This window comes from Dipodomys merriami, unplaced genomic scaffold, assembly GCF_024711535.1.
Source record: "Dipodomys merriami isolate MVZ:Mamm:240054 unplaced genomic scaffold, mDipMer1.0.p SCAF_64, whole genome shotgun sequence".
Lineage (NCBI taxonomy): Eukaryota > Metazoa > Chordata > Mammalia > Rodentia > Heteromyidae > Dipodomys > Dipodomys merriami.
Genome location: NW_027206224.1, coordinates 357,857 through 370,771, shown reverse-complemented (window position 1 = coordinate 370,771; position 12,915 = coordinate 357,857). Strand labels below are relative to the sequence as shown.

The following is a 12,915-nucleotide window of genomic DNA, read 5'->3' as shown; positions in this document are numbered from 1 at the left end:
CATGTTCGCATCCTTTCCTGGGAGTGTTCTGCACGCTGTCATGGTTTGTGAAGCAACAGGAGGTGGTCTTGAAGCAGGGGCCACAGCACATGAATGCAAACCAGCCTTGGAGGACAGAATTCTCCTGGAGAGAATTCTCAGAGGAGAGCATCGGCTTCCTCCACTCGCAGACTCTCTTTGAGACCCGAAAGCTACACTGTCAATTTTGAGTCACTCCCGGTTCTGAGAACAAGACTGAGAGCCATGTTCCCAGAGTCTCAAAGGATGAGCTCCCAGGAAACTCATTTTCCCTTTTCTCTTTTTCTGTCTTTCCTTTTCTTTTTCAATTAGTATTTTTAGGTTTTTTTTTTCTTTTTAACCCAGGGCCTTGCTTGCTAGGCAAGCACTCTACCACTTGAGCCACACCTCCAGCTCCACCTTTTTGCTGGCTAAATGAAGATCAGAGTCTCGCAGGGAAGTGGAGCTATGACTCAAGTGGTAGAATGCTAGCCTTGAATGAAAATAAGTAACTAAATAAAGGGAATCACAGATTGGTAGGCCCAAGCTGGCTTTGTCAACCTCAGTCCTTAGATCTCAGCCTCCTGAGTAGCTAGGACTACAGGTGTGCGCTACCAACTCCAGTGCCATCAGAATTTCTTTGTGGGGTAACTCAAGATAAACATACCAGCCTTGTCTCCCTGCCACTCAGTACATCTCAGAATATTGGTCCAAATTCCATGGATCTTCACAAGCCTTGATCGGGCTGGACTAATGAGGATCAGAATACCAGCTGACAAAGAGGCGGGGTAGAGAGAGATGGCCAGCACCGCATTTATCTTCCCTCTCCTCCTGATGGATCACTTTATACAATCATAAAACTTTTAAAAGGTTGAACCTGAACTGAGGCTGTGACTGTGACACGATTAATCAAACTCCTGAAGGATCATGTTACATTATGTGCTTCGAGCATTGATCCACTTCACTAAAACTTAGCCTGAAATACAACCAAGACACCGGAGATTGAATCCCTAAGATATGGTCAGGATGCTGCCGATTCTTTCGCATCATCGGTGGTCCTACTGCAGGGCAGATCATAAAGCAGAACAAATACCCACACTCCAGTGAGGGCATCAGCCAGCCCCCAGCTTACCCCAAATTGCTAGGGGCATTGGAAGTACAGTGAAGAGAGGGCTGATTATGGTGTCTTCCCAAACCTGCTATCATGTACCTAGATAATAGTAATATCATTCATCCGCCAGGATCCAAGGCTCCTTACCTGTTCTTGCATTGATTACAGACAATGCCAAGATCCTCAGGCACTATAAACTTCCCCAGGGAAGTGTGTGTTTGAGGTTGTCTCTAAATGGATGCTCTAGGGCCAAGTACCCTCCCCTTTCTGGTGTGTTGTTGTTTTTGCTTTGTTTCTGCCATCCTGGGACTTGAACTCAAAGCCTGACACAATCCCTTAGTTTGGTTTCATGTGTGGTGTGTGTGTGTGTGTGTGTGTGTGTGTGTGTGTGTGATTCCTTTCACTCAAGGATAGTTAGCCCCTTAAGCCACAGCTCAACTTTCAACATTTTGCTGGTTAATTGGAGATAAGAGTCTCATGGCCTATTTTTTTGTTTGTTTTTCCGCTTGGGCTGGCTTTGAACCACCATCCTCAGGTCTCAGCCTCCTGTGTCGCTAGGTTTACAGGTGTGAGCCATTGGCGCTCAGCTCCCGTCTTAACTCTACAGGGGAGTCTGGAGCCAATAGGTACAACTAGCATCCTTATGCTATGCTTTCTAGTGACCCAGATTTGTAAGATTGCCCCCACACTGGCCCTCTGGAGCCTCCCCACCCCCGCCCCCAAGGAGCTGATAAGCCCTCGGGGTTTATGATCTCCATTTTACCCAGTGGAAACTTCTGGGGGCAGCAAAAGGAGCCTCGGAATCAGTGGCAGAACTCGAATGCCTGGTTGCAGGATGACATCCTCTGGTATCCAGCAACTCCCTGCCCCAGGCAACTGGGAGACCACAGAGGAAATCAGAGTTCCTGCTGGCCCCAGGCAAGCACATTAGGCCAGCATCCTTTGATGCCAGCCTCCCCCCTTCTCCGGCAGGTACCCCGGCTCTCTCTCCAGCCCACACTGACCTCTCTGGGGCTGCCAGCCTCTTTCTGTCCTGTGTTTGCTAGCCCTGGCCAAAAGAATCAGAAGCTGACCTCAAAGCCCAGCTGGTCCATAGATGGAGCTGCACAACCCCGAGCAAGTTACATTTATGCTTTTAGTTTCCTCCTCTAGGGGATGGATTCTTTTTTAATTTTTTTTTTCTTACTAGAACCAACTTCTGATGGCTGTGTGGGAGATGGCATGAGTCAAACCCACGAAAGGCTCTGAGCCACGTCTGACACTTAAGGGAGGCTCAGAAAGGGCAGTTGTTTTCAAGAATCCTTCCCATGTAGGTACTCACTTAGTTACTTCAAGGTCTACTACGTCAGGTGTCCTGCCTTCTTCTCGGTGCTTTCCATACACTCCTCTGCTGAATGCTTCTAACAGCCCCGGGGAACATGTACATGAGTACATGTCGTCCTACTCCACAGATGGAGAAACTGAGTCAGAAAGGGTCATTAGAGCCAGCCAGGGGTTGGACCTGGATTGAAGCACTTTTATAGCTCAGGTACAAAGCTCCGGTTGGTAGAGAACCCATGACAAGTATGTAATACTTACCATTCTCCTTCTTGATAGGACTATCTTTGGGGGTCATGAACCCCTGGCATCCTGGCACTCGGGAAACTTAAGGCAAGAAAATAATGAGTTCAAGACTAGCCTGGGCTACCTAGTAAAGCCCTATTATATGCACACATGTGTGTGTGTGCGCGCACACACACACACACACACACACACACACACACACACACACACACACACACACACTGTAAAATCCCACCCCCTCACTCAATGCCATGATCCCTGCCTTCAAGTTGCTTCTAATCTCAATATGGAGAAAAGCCTGGAGAGATGAAAGACTGGGAGTGTAAGCGAGCTGGGCTATAATTAAGTGCCCAGGAACGCAGCCACCGACCCGACCCACCGTCTCTGGAGACTGCCTGAGTCCAGTTCCCTTCCCAAACATGGTTATTTTTCCCCCTGATGTATTTTTTTTCTCCCTCCACCAGGAATTTTCCACTTTAATTATGTGGCTTAGGCTGGATTGAGTGAGGAGTGAGGAGTTCACCTTCGGAACTGTAAACGCACCCACCGCTCTGATCCCTTCCATAACACGCATTGCTGGGAAAGCCCAGAGATCACTGGTTACAGTCCATGCTGGGATAAGAGAACCCAGGAAAGTCAGTGAATTTATTGTTGTTGTTTTGTTTCTTACTTTGGGGTGGGGTGGGGTGGGGTGGGGTGAGGGTGGTTCATACCCTGAGAAGCAATTTGGGGAGAGCCCCAGCGTCTACACCCTGGAATTCTGGCCTCCTTCTTCTCAGAGTTGAATTCCTGGCAATGCTTATAGGTTACATGTTTTTCTCTCCTTTCCTGGTTTTTGCCTTAAACATGAGGAGGATGGTAATTAAAACCATACTTAAAAATATTAAGCCAACTACCTAAAGGAATGGGGTTTATTAAAAGTTGCTACGCGTTAAGTATTGGGACTCAAGCTAATCTGCGCATGCGCTTCTGCACACATCCAGAAAGTGGGACACACACACACACACACACACACACACACACACACACACACACACACATCAATACATTGATATGTCGATAAATGGAATGCATTTGTCAAGTGACTAGCATTTGACAAGCAGACAGCCCGGATGACCCACTAAATTAAGGTACTTAGAAGGGTCGTTACTCAGCAACATTTCAAAACGGTCTCCCGAAGAGCTCAGTGTATGGACTGAAACCTGCAATACAGCGTAACCTCTCTGCTGGCCCAGTTTCCTCACCAGCCATCTGTCTAGGGTGGCCATTTTGGCAGTATGTTGGGGGTGGTGGGGAGGGGGGTTGGGTGGGCCACAAGGAAGGAGGTGAAAGGATTTGGTTGGTAAAGGCCGCTTTGTCCTAAGGGACCTCAAGGGATGTCAGGTCCTAAGAAGTGAGCAGTTTTTCTTCCCTCCTAGGGGTTGCATGGGACCTATAGATTAGTCCCGGTAAATGCCAACCTCCAGCTGTGGTCATTAATCCCTGACCACCCTCCTTCTGTCCATCATAATGGACATGTCATCATTGTGAGGGTCCTTGGCATCATGAATGACCCCCACTCTCCAAAGGCTTCTCTTACCTAAGATACTTGCCCTGCTGCCCAGACCGCCCCCTGTAGGCTGGAGGAGACTACAGCTATCATTCAGAAGGCCCAAGACTGGCCTCTGATGCCCATCCGCACCAGGAGAGCCCCCTCTGCTCCCTCTGTCGTGCCTCCGTTTGGCTTGAGATCCTTTCTCCTCACGCGCTGTAAGCATTTGGCACGGTGGACAATATACAGATACCTTTCAAAGCAGCATGGAAGCTAGGTATGGTGACACATACATATGAGCCTGGCAGAGGCTGAGGCAGGAGGACTGGGAATTGGAGGCCAACCGGGCTGTGCTACATACTGAGCCTCAAAAAAGCAACAAACAAAAGCAGTATAGATGAGATGTGATTTCCTTGTGTGCTTTTTTCTTTTTCCTTCCTTCCTTCCTTCCTTCCTTTCTTTCTTTTTTTTCTTTTTTTTTTTTTGGGGGGGGGTCCGGTCGTGGGGCCTGAACTCTGGGCCTGGGTGCTGACCCTCAGCTCTTCAGCTCAAGGCTAGCACTCTACCAACTTGAGCCACAGTGCCACTTCCGGCTTTTTTCTTTTTTCTTATGTGGTGCTGAGGAATCGAACCCAGGGCCTCGAGCATGCAAGGCAAGTGCTCTACCACTGAGCCACCTTCCCAGCCTCTTTCTTTTTTTTCCTGAGGCTTGAACTCAGAGCCTGGGTGCTATCCCTGAGCTTTTGTGCTGAAGGCTAGCACTCTACCACCAGACCACAGCAGCACTCCCAGATTTTTATTTTTTATTTTTTGTAGTTAACTGGAGATAAGAGTCTAGTGAATTTTCTTGCTTTGGTTGGCTTTGAACCATGATCCTTAGATCTCAGCCTCCTGAGTAACTCAGATGACAGACATAAGCCACTGTGCTTTGTAGATGCTCAGTACACATCTGATTGTGAATGAATGATGTCCATGTTAGCAGGGATGGAGCTATTATGATGTACCTGGTTAAGTCCCAAAACAATCTTAATTTGTGGTACTTAAATTTAATTCACAAGTGGAAGGGTGGAATTTGAACTGTACCCCATCCTTCATTCTAACTGAGTGAGCCTTCATTTCCTGATCTGGACATCCCCATAGTCGACATGATGAAACATCTACCTCCCAAGATTGCTATGAAGATCTACATAAAATCACATCGGCCAGGCGTTGGTGGCTCACACCTGTCATCCTAGCTACTCAGGAGGCTGAGATTGGAAGATCCCAGTTGAAAGGCAGCAAAGTCCATGAGACTCTTCTCTCCAATTAACCGCCAAAGCCAGAAGTGGAGCTGTGGCTCCAGTGGTGAAGTAGCCAGCCTTGAGGGAAAAAGAAAAAAGAAAAAAAAAGTGAGAGTACAGGACTTGAGTTCAAACCCCACGACTGCAAAAATGAACCATCCAAACTAAAGCCCTTATCTGTTGCTCAACTGGCCATGGAGCCAAGGAGTGTGGAGAAAATGCACTGGCATTTAGAATGAACCAACTAATCAGTCACCTCTCCCAGCCTGCCCCTTTGCCCCTTCCGTGCTCATGGGCAGTAGAACAGAAGTGGTTTTCCAATGCCCTAGTCAGCCCTGCAGAGACTAAACACCGCCCCCTCCCCATCTCTCCTTTTCCCACACCCCCCTCCCCCCCAGCAGGCCCCAGCTCACCTGTCGATAGCCCTAGCTTGCTTGATGTCTCAGTTCCGGAACGAGATGCTCCAGCTGCTCTCCGGGAAGGCTCTGGCCCCCCAAATATTTAGTTAGCAGCCATTCAGTTAAGTGGAATTGACTTTTTATCGGCTTTCCTCTGTACGGCTGCCACCAGCGAAGGCTGCTGCGTTCTTCTCTCTTCTCCGCCTGTCAGTGTGTTCCACATTCCTATCGGCAGCCTTTGGCTGTGATCAATACTAACTGCTGTGTAACCGCTCACGCACCGCTGCTCTGCTTTGCATCGATCAGACCCCACTTCCAACAGGTAGTCAGCTATTTGAGGCAATGACTTGAGATAAACACCTACTTTTACCTCAGGCTCATTCATTTTCAGGTAGATTTCAAGGAGGCTCTGCACCTCCTCCCCTTCCTCCCCCACCTCCCCTCCAACCTTTGTCTCTTAGACAAGCTGAAATCCAAGAGTCAAGATCAACTTCTCTCTCCCAGGGTTTAAGATCCTAGGAGATGTGTCTTGCTCTCTCCTTTCCCCTCCCCTCCCTTTCCCTCCAATTTTGTCAGTGCCACTTATAAACATGATGCTAGGACTTAGGACATGGAAATTGCCACTTGGGAAAAATTGTATCAGTCATCCACCTCTCTTTCCTTTTTAATGAGATGCAAGCAAATGTCCCAGGAGCAGATATGGCAGAATGGATGGCTGTTTTGCAATTGGTTATGGAAATGTTATTCCCTGGCAGTGTGTGTGTGTCGGGGGGCGGGGGGGGGTTGTTTCCTAACTTGAGTTAGGTTTTTGCCTAACTGTGGGTGAATGATGATTCCTTCGTTTACCTCTCACCTGTGTCCTCAACTATCTGTCCTGTTTCTCCATCTTTGATGCCCGATCACTCATCTCCAAGTCCTGTTGAGCTTCCCAGCGCAGTCCAGTCCCTCGCCCCTTCCTTCCAGGGCATCCTGCCATTCTATCACCTGGAGCTTTGGACCACGGAGCCAGGGGCAGAACGATGGCAGGACTCCCTCTCTCATCACCTGCTTTCCAGCTCCTCCAGCTTGGTTGGCTTCACCCTGCACATATTAATTCCCTGGCCCTCTGCCATGATTTTACTTTTCTCTGAAATCCTCAGTGGCTGCCCGCCCCCCCCCCCACCTGCTAACACAGGGGCCACCATTCCTCAGCCTAGCCTTTTGGCCTCCGAAGATCCCGTCTTCAGCTCTCGCCTGAAACTGACTTCTACCACCCATCAATGCAAACCCTCACACCCTAGCACCCCCCCACACACACACAATGCTACCTCTTCTACATATGTGTGTTTTAACTCTCCCCCCCCCAAAAAAAACTGCTTTAAAATCAGCCCATCCTCTGTCTGTAAGACACACCTCTTATCTGCATAACTTCAGTTGAGTTATGCAACTTCTGTCTGCCTGGATTCCTTATCTGTGAAATGGGGATTTTTAGTAGTGTCTGCCTTCTAAGGTGAATGCGAAAATTAAACAAGTCAGTGTGGGTGAAGCATTGGGAATGATGCTGGCATATGATACATTTCATGCAAGTCCATACCCCAAAACCAACGATTCCCTTCTCTGGCAAAAATTATTATTATTATTATTGTTGTTGTTGTTGTTGTTGTTGTTGTTATTGTTATTGTTACTATATTTGTTTCCTCTTCTATCATCTACAACCATTGGTTTCTACTAATAATATAATCATTTTAACAAATAATTTCTGGGTGCTAGATGCACTCACCATGCATCTGTCTGTTTTTTATGTATTTATATATATGGTTTCTCAAGATAAATGCCTTCCGTTGCTGCAGATCTACTCTCTGTCCTCCACCTGCCAACATGAAAAGAAATAAAGGCCCACTTCTAAGCTTAGGGGCTGAAAACAACCATGGCTTATTAGTGTGCCATTCTGAGGGTTAGTGATTTGGGTGGGACTCAGACAGGAAGTTATTTTTGTGGCTGCAGTTAATCAAAAGGGTCATCAGAAGACCAGGGGTCCTGGATGATGTCACTTATTTGTTTAGCAGCTAAAAGGGGTCCACCAGGGTAACAGGCCATGGATCTCCAGTGTATAGTTGGATTGTAGACCCAACAAAATCCAACACAGCAAATCCCCGTGTGCAAGCACTTTCCAGGATTCAGCTTCAAGCCAGATAGGCAATGGTAACTCACACCTGTAATCCTAGCTACTCAAAAGGCTGGGCTCGAAGGATCACAGTTCAAAGCCAGCCAGGGCAGTTACATCTGTGAGGTTCCTAGCTCCAATAAACCACCAAAAAAAAAAGCCAGAAATGAAAGTGTGGGTCCAGTAGTAGAGCACCAGCCTTGAGTGAAAAGCTAAGGGACAGCATTCAGGCCCTTGAGTGCAAGCCCCAGTACTGGCACAAAAGAGAGAGAGAGAGAGAGAGAGAGAGAGAGAGAGAGAGAGAGAGAGAGAGAGAGAAGAAAAGGTCCCACTTCATCAGGTTTTCTAGAGGAATCCACATTTGAAGGCTGCCAGAATTGAGCCTGTTTCTCGGTGGGAGGAGCTACAAAAGAATGTAGCCTTTCTTTAAAAAAAAAAAATCTACTCTGTAGTACACACCTTTCCAGAAAGATCTGTGCATTGACAACCGCATTCTATATTCTCATAACCCAAGTCAGTAAAGCAACTTGGGATACCTCTGTGTTTTAGGAGCTGGAGAGTGCTCTCCTTTTCAGAGTTTAGTAAGTATCTACTGTTCTTCTTGCCCTTTACTCTGAGACTCGATGTAATTCTAAAAGGATAGTTTCTTAACATTTAGCATGAGGGAGTGGAATTTTTTTTAATTAGCTTCAGCAGAACTTTTTAGAAAAGAATCTTTCATTTCTTCAGTTGCCTCTCCCTTGTTATAAATTTTAACTCCACCCAGTGGCACACCACAGCCCGCTAGCTTCTCCCTCCCACCCAAGCATTCACTTGGCAGGCAGGCTACACTCAGATTACAGCAGAAAGAGGAGGGAAAACTCTTGCTCCCTGCTCCCCTCCCTTCTTCCCTCCTTTCTTCCACACCTCTGGGGCTTACCTGCCTAGGCTCACTCCTGCTCTGTACCCTAGGGGTACTCTCCTAGGGACAGGATGCTAAGAAGAACAAAATGGTTTGACACAGGGCTACCTGGACAGCACCCCCTCCTGCCAGGTTGGGCATTGCAACATAATAGCCTAGAAATGTAGCCAGAAGATTATACCTCCCCAGAATTAATGTAAAAGATAGGTTGCGTATAAAATTATTTCGAACACTTCTGAACTTGATGTGGCTAGCCATTGATTCATTTCCTAAGTATTTATAGAGTACTTACAATGTTCCAGGCCTCAAAACTATAAAGAAACTTATGATCTAGTGGAGAAGAACATGAAAAGAATGTCTGTTGAACAATGTCAATTAATTATATCAATTATATAAAAGAGTATCATCTGAAAATATTAAAGACTTCTCATGGAGATTCTTTCTGATGTCTGGCCCCAAGATGCCCAGTTGAAATACATAGTTAGGAGCCATGAATATAATTAAAAATTTTCCATCAGCCACTTTTTTAAGTAAAAATAAACAGATAAAAATAATATTGAGCTGGGCACTGGTGGCTCACACTTGTAATACTAACTACTCAGGAGGCTGAGATCCGAGGATTGTGGTTTGAAGCCAGCTCAAGTAGAAAGGTCCATGAGATTCTTATCTCCAATAAACTACTCAGAAAAAGCCAGAAATGATGCTATGGCTCCAGTGGTAGAGTGCCAGCCCTGAGCAAAAACAGGCTCAGAGAAAGCACTCAGGCCCTGAGTTCAAGGCCCAGGAATGACAAAGAAGGCTGACTGAGAAAGCTAAGGTCTGAGGATTGCAGTTCAAAGTCAGCCTGGGCAAGAAAGTCCATGAGATGCTTATCTCCAATTAGCTACCAAAAAAAAAAAGGAAGAAGAAGAGGAGGAGGAGGAGGAGAGGAAGGGGAAGAAGAAGAGGAGGAAGAAGAAGAAAAATCCAGACATAGAGTTATGGCTTAAGTGGTAGAGCTCCAGGCTTGAACAAAAAAAAAAAAGCTCAGGAACAGCACCCACACCAAGTTCAAGCCCCAGGACTAGCACCAACAAAAAAATATCATGACCATATATGTATATATCATCCAAACCAGTATAACTAAGCTATTTCCATTTCACTTTGCAGTCAATTATTAATGAGATATTTTACATTCTTTTTTTATTGTATTACATGTTTGAAAACCAGGACGTATTTTATAATTACAGCACACCTCAATCTGGACGACAAAATTTCCAACAGTTAAAGTAAAATGTAGTCCTATCAAAGCAATTAACTTGTGTTTAACAGAAACATATTTTATATTGCTTCAGTTTAAATTCATAATTGAGATGAAATAAGAGAGAACGCTCAGTCCTTCACAGTTCTTCGCAACTCACACGGAAGGCTGGTGACTATGAAGTCAGAAGTCAGAGTCGAAGCAAAGACAGGAAAGGGTTGGGGAGGGGAGGAGTCAAGACATAAGAACCAACTGGGAGGGGGAAGAGCAATGACACACATATCTAGAATCCTAGCACTAGTATGTTCAAGGCTGGCTTGCTTCCTAGCAAGACTCAAAAAAAAAAAAAAGGAAGGGGAAGAGTCAGGAGGGGAAGGGACAGGAGGGAAGGAGAAGGAAGGGAGGGATGAGAAGAGAGGAGAGGCATGTAACATAGTATAGATATATTTAGCTTTTTCTTCATCCAAATGATGCTGTTATCTTTCATTAGTATACATTAATAGTGGGGGGGGGGAGGTATCACTGTGATCATTTTCATCTTTTTGCTTCTGGAAAACCCTTCTGTTTGGGTATGTATTCATAACACTGGAAGTTGCTATTTTCTAGCCCAAAGCATCTATGCTTTGTCTAAGAGTTTTCAAAATTTTTGGCCACAATCCACGATGAAAACTGAATCTCCACAACCCATTAGAAATTCTGCATGTGTGTGTGTGTGTGTGTGTGTGTGTGTGTGTGTGTGTGTGTGTGTGTGTGTGTGTGCATATTAATATGTCTCACTCCCAGCCTATGTGGTACAGGCTGCTATTTTCTATGTGATTCCATTTTTTTAAAACAAAATTAGTGAAAGGAAAGAAAAGAGAGGGAAGAAAGGAGAAGGAAGGAAGAGGAGGAAGGGAAGGGAGAGGAAGGAAGATGGATCAAAATTCACCAAGTTGAGTTAGAACCCACTAATGGGCCACACCCAGAGTTTGAAAGCACTCTCCTTGGTTCAGGCCTCTCCCTGCCTTTTAGCTTCTACGTTAAAGGAAAGCATTGTCTTAGGTGGAGAGATTTATTTATTTGTGTGTGTGTAATTTTTTCTCAATTTCAGACTGCTCCAAGGTACACAGAGCACAGGAATACCCCCCTTTCTTAGAAAGGAGGGAAAAGCTGAGGAGGAGGTAGGCCAGGCTTTTTGAAGATGTCCATCTCATCTTGCAATTTCTCTGCATTAACCTTCGGTTGAGACAGAAAATGAGGCTCTTCTAGCCCAGCATGCCCCAGGACCAGGCCTCTCTCTCTCTCTCTCTCTCTCTCTCTCTCTCTCTCTCTCTCTCTCTCTCTCTCTCTCTCTCTCTCTCTCTCTCTCTCTCTCTCTCTCTCTCTCGGCCTGGTACTTGCTAGGCAGGAGGTCTGCTACCTGATTCACGCCCCTAGCCCTTTTTTGCTTTACTAAATTTTCAGGTAGAGTCTCGTGCTTTTACACTTTTGCCAAGGGTACACTCCTCCTACTGAAGCCTCTCAGTAGCTGGGATGCAGTAGCAGGGTCATCCCTGGTGTGTTTGTTGAGATGGGGTGTCTCTAGCTCTCTGCCATCCTGAATAGCACCTGATATTCTTTCTTCAACATTAAGCTTTGATGGACTATAAAAAGACATAGTCCTTCTTCTGCATCATGAAGACCACAACCTTCCCTGTCTGCGTCAGCCATCCTCATCGGCCCTCCTTGGCTTCTTTCAGTTCCTCAATATAGAGAGTATTTCTTACACTACTTTCTGCCATAATCCCAGTCTTCATTCTGAGTACCAAGGCCTTCTTATCGTAAAGAAAATGCCTAAGAGAAAATAAGTGGACACAGATTCGTGTGAGTCTTCAAAGGCCTCGCCATTTCTCTGAAGTACCTGCATTCCTCTTTTCTTTTTGCCAGTACCAAGGCTTGAACTCAGAGCCACACAGTCACAGCTGATGCTCTGTCGCTTGAGTCACACCACTAGCCCAGGTTTTATTTTTGCTAGGGTTTTTGTTTGTTTGTTGTTGGTTGTGGGGCTTGAACTCTGGGCTGTCCCCCAGCTCTTCAGTTCAAGGGGAGCGCTCTACCACTTGAGCCACAGCTCCACTTCCGGTTTTCTGAGTGGTTAATTTGAGATAAGAGTCTCAAAGACTTTCCTGCCCTGGCTGGCTTTGAACCTCGATCCTCAGATCTCAGCCTCCTGAGTAGTTAGGATTAAGGGCGTGAGCCACCGGCACCCAGCTTGGCTGCCTATTTTGAAGATGCAATCTCATCGACTTTTCTACCCAGGCAAGTTTTGAACCCCAATCTTTTAGACCGCAGTCTTCTGAGTAGTTAGCGTTACAGGAATAAGACATTGGCATGTGGCCATTCTCTATGACATGTCAGGCTATCCACCCTCCCGGCACTCACTGGCTTGTGAACGCTGAGTGTAGAAATAACCACTTGCTCTTTGCTCCCAGTGTCACAGGTGCGGCAAAGCAGCCTGACCTGCGATATGCTAGCAGGTGCAGGGCTGGGTCTGCAGAGCCGTCTGCAGTTCTATTAGTATGCATTTTCCAGAGAGACTTTTGAAGGGAAACACAGCGTCCAGGGCTGCTGGAACACTGAGCTAAAGCAGAAGGAGGGAGGGGAGGGTAAGCGCAAGCCTTCCGGGGTCATGTGAGTCTGGATTTGAGCACTGGCTTCAGCGCAGCGGATATCAGCTTCAACAAGTTGTATCTTCCGAAGCCTCGGTTTCCTCACCTGGAAGAGTACAAGTAA

The 12,915-nt window shown here is 46.4% G+C and overlaps 1 non-coding gene across 1 annotated transcript; it reads right to left on the bottom strand.

Annotated features, from left to right (window-relative positions):
- Positions 1-12,531: 12,531 nt before the first annotated feature.
- On the bottom strand, positions 12,532-12,666 carry LOC138815459 (small nucleolar RNA SNORA43). Its single transcript, XR_011368323.1, has one exon. It is a non-coding gene; the product is annotated as a small nucleolar RNA SNORA43 (small nucleolar RNA).
- Positions 12,667-12,915: the final 249 nt, after the last annotated feature.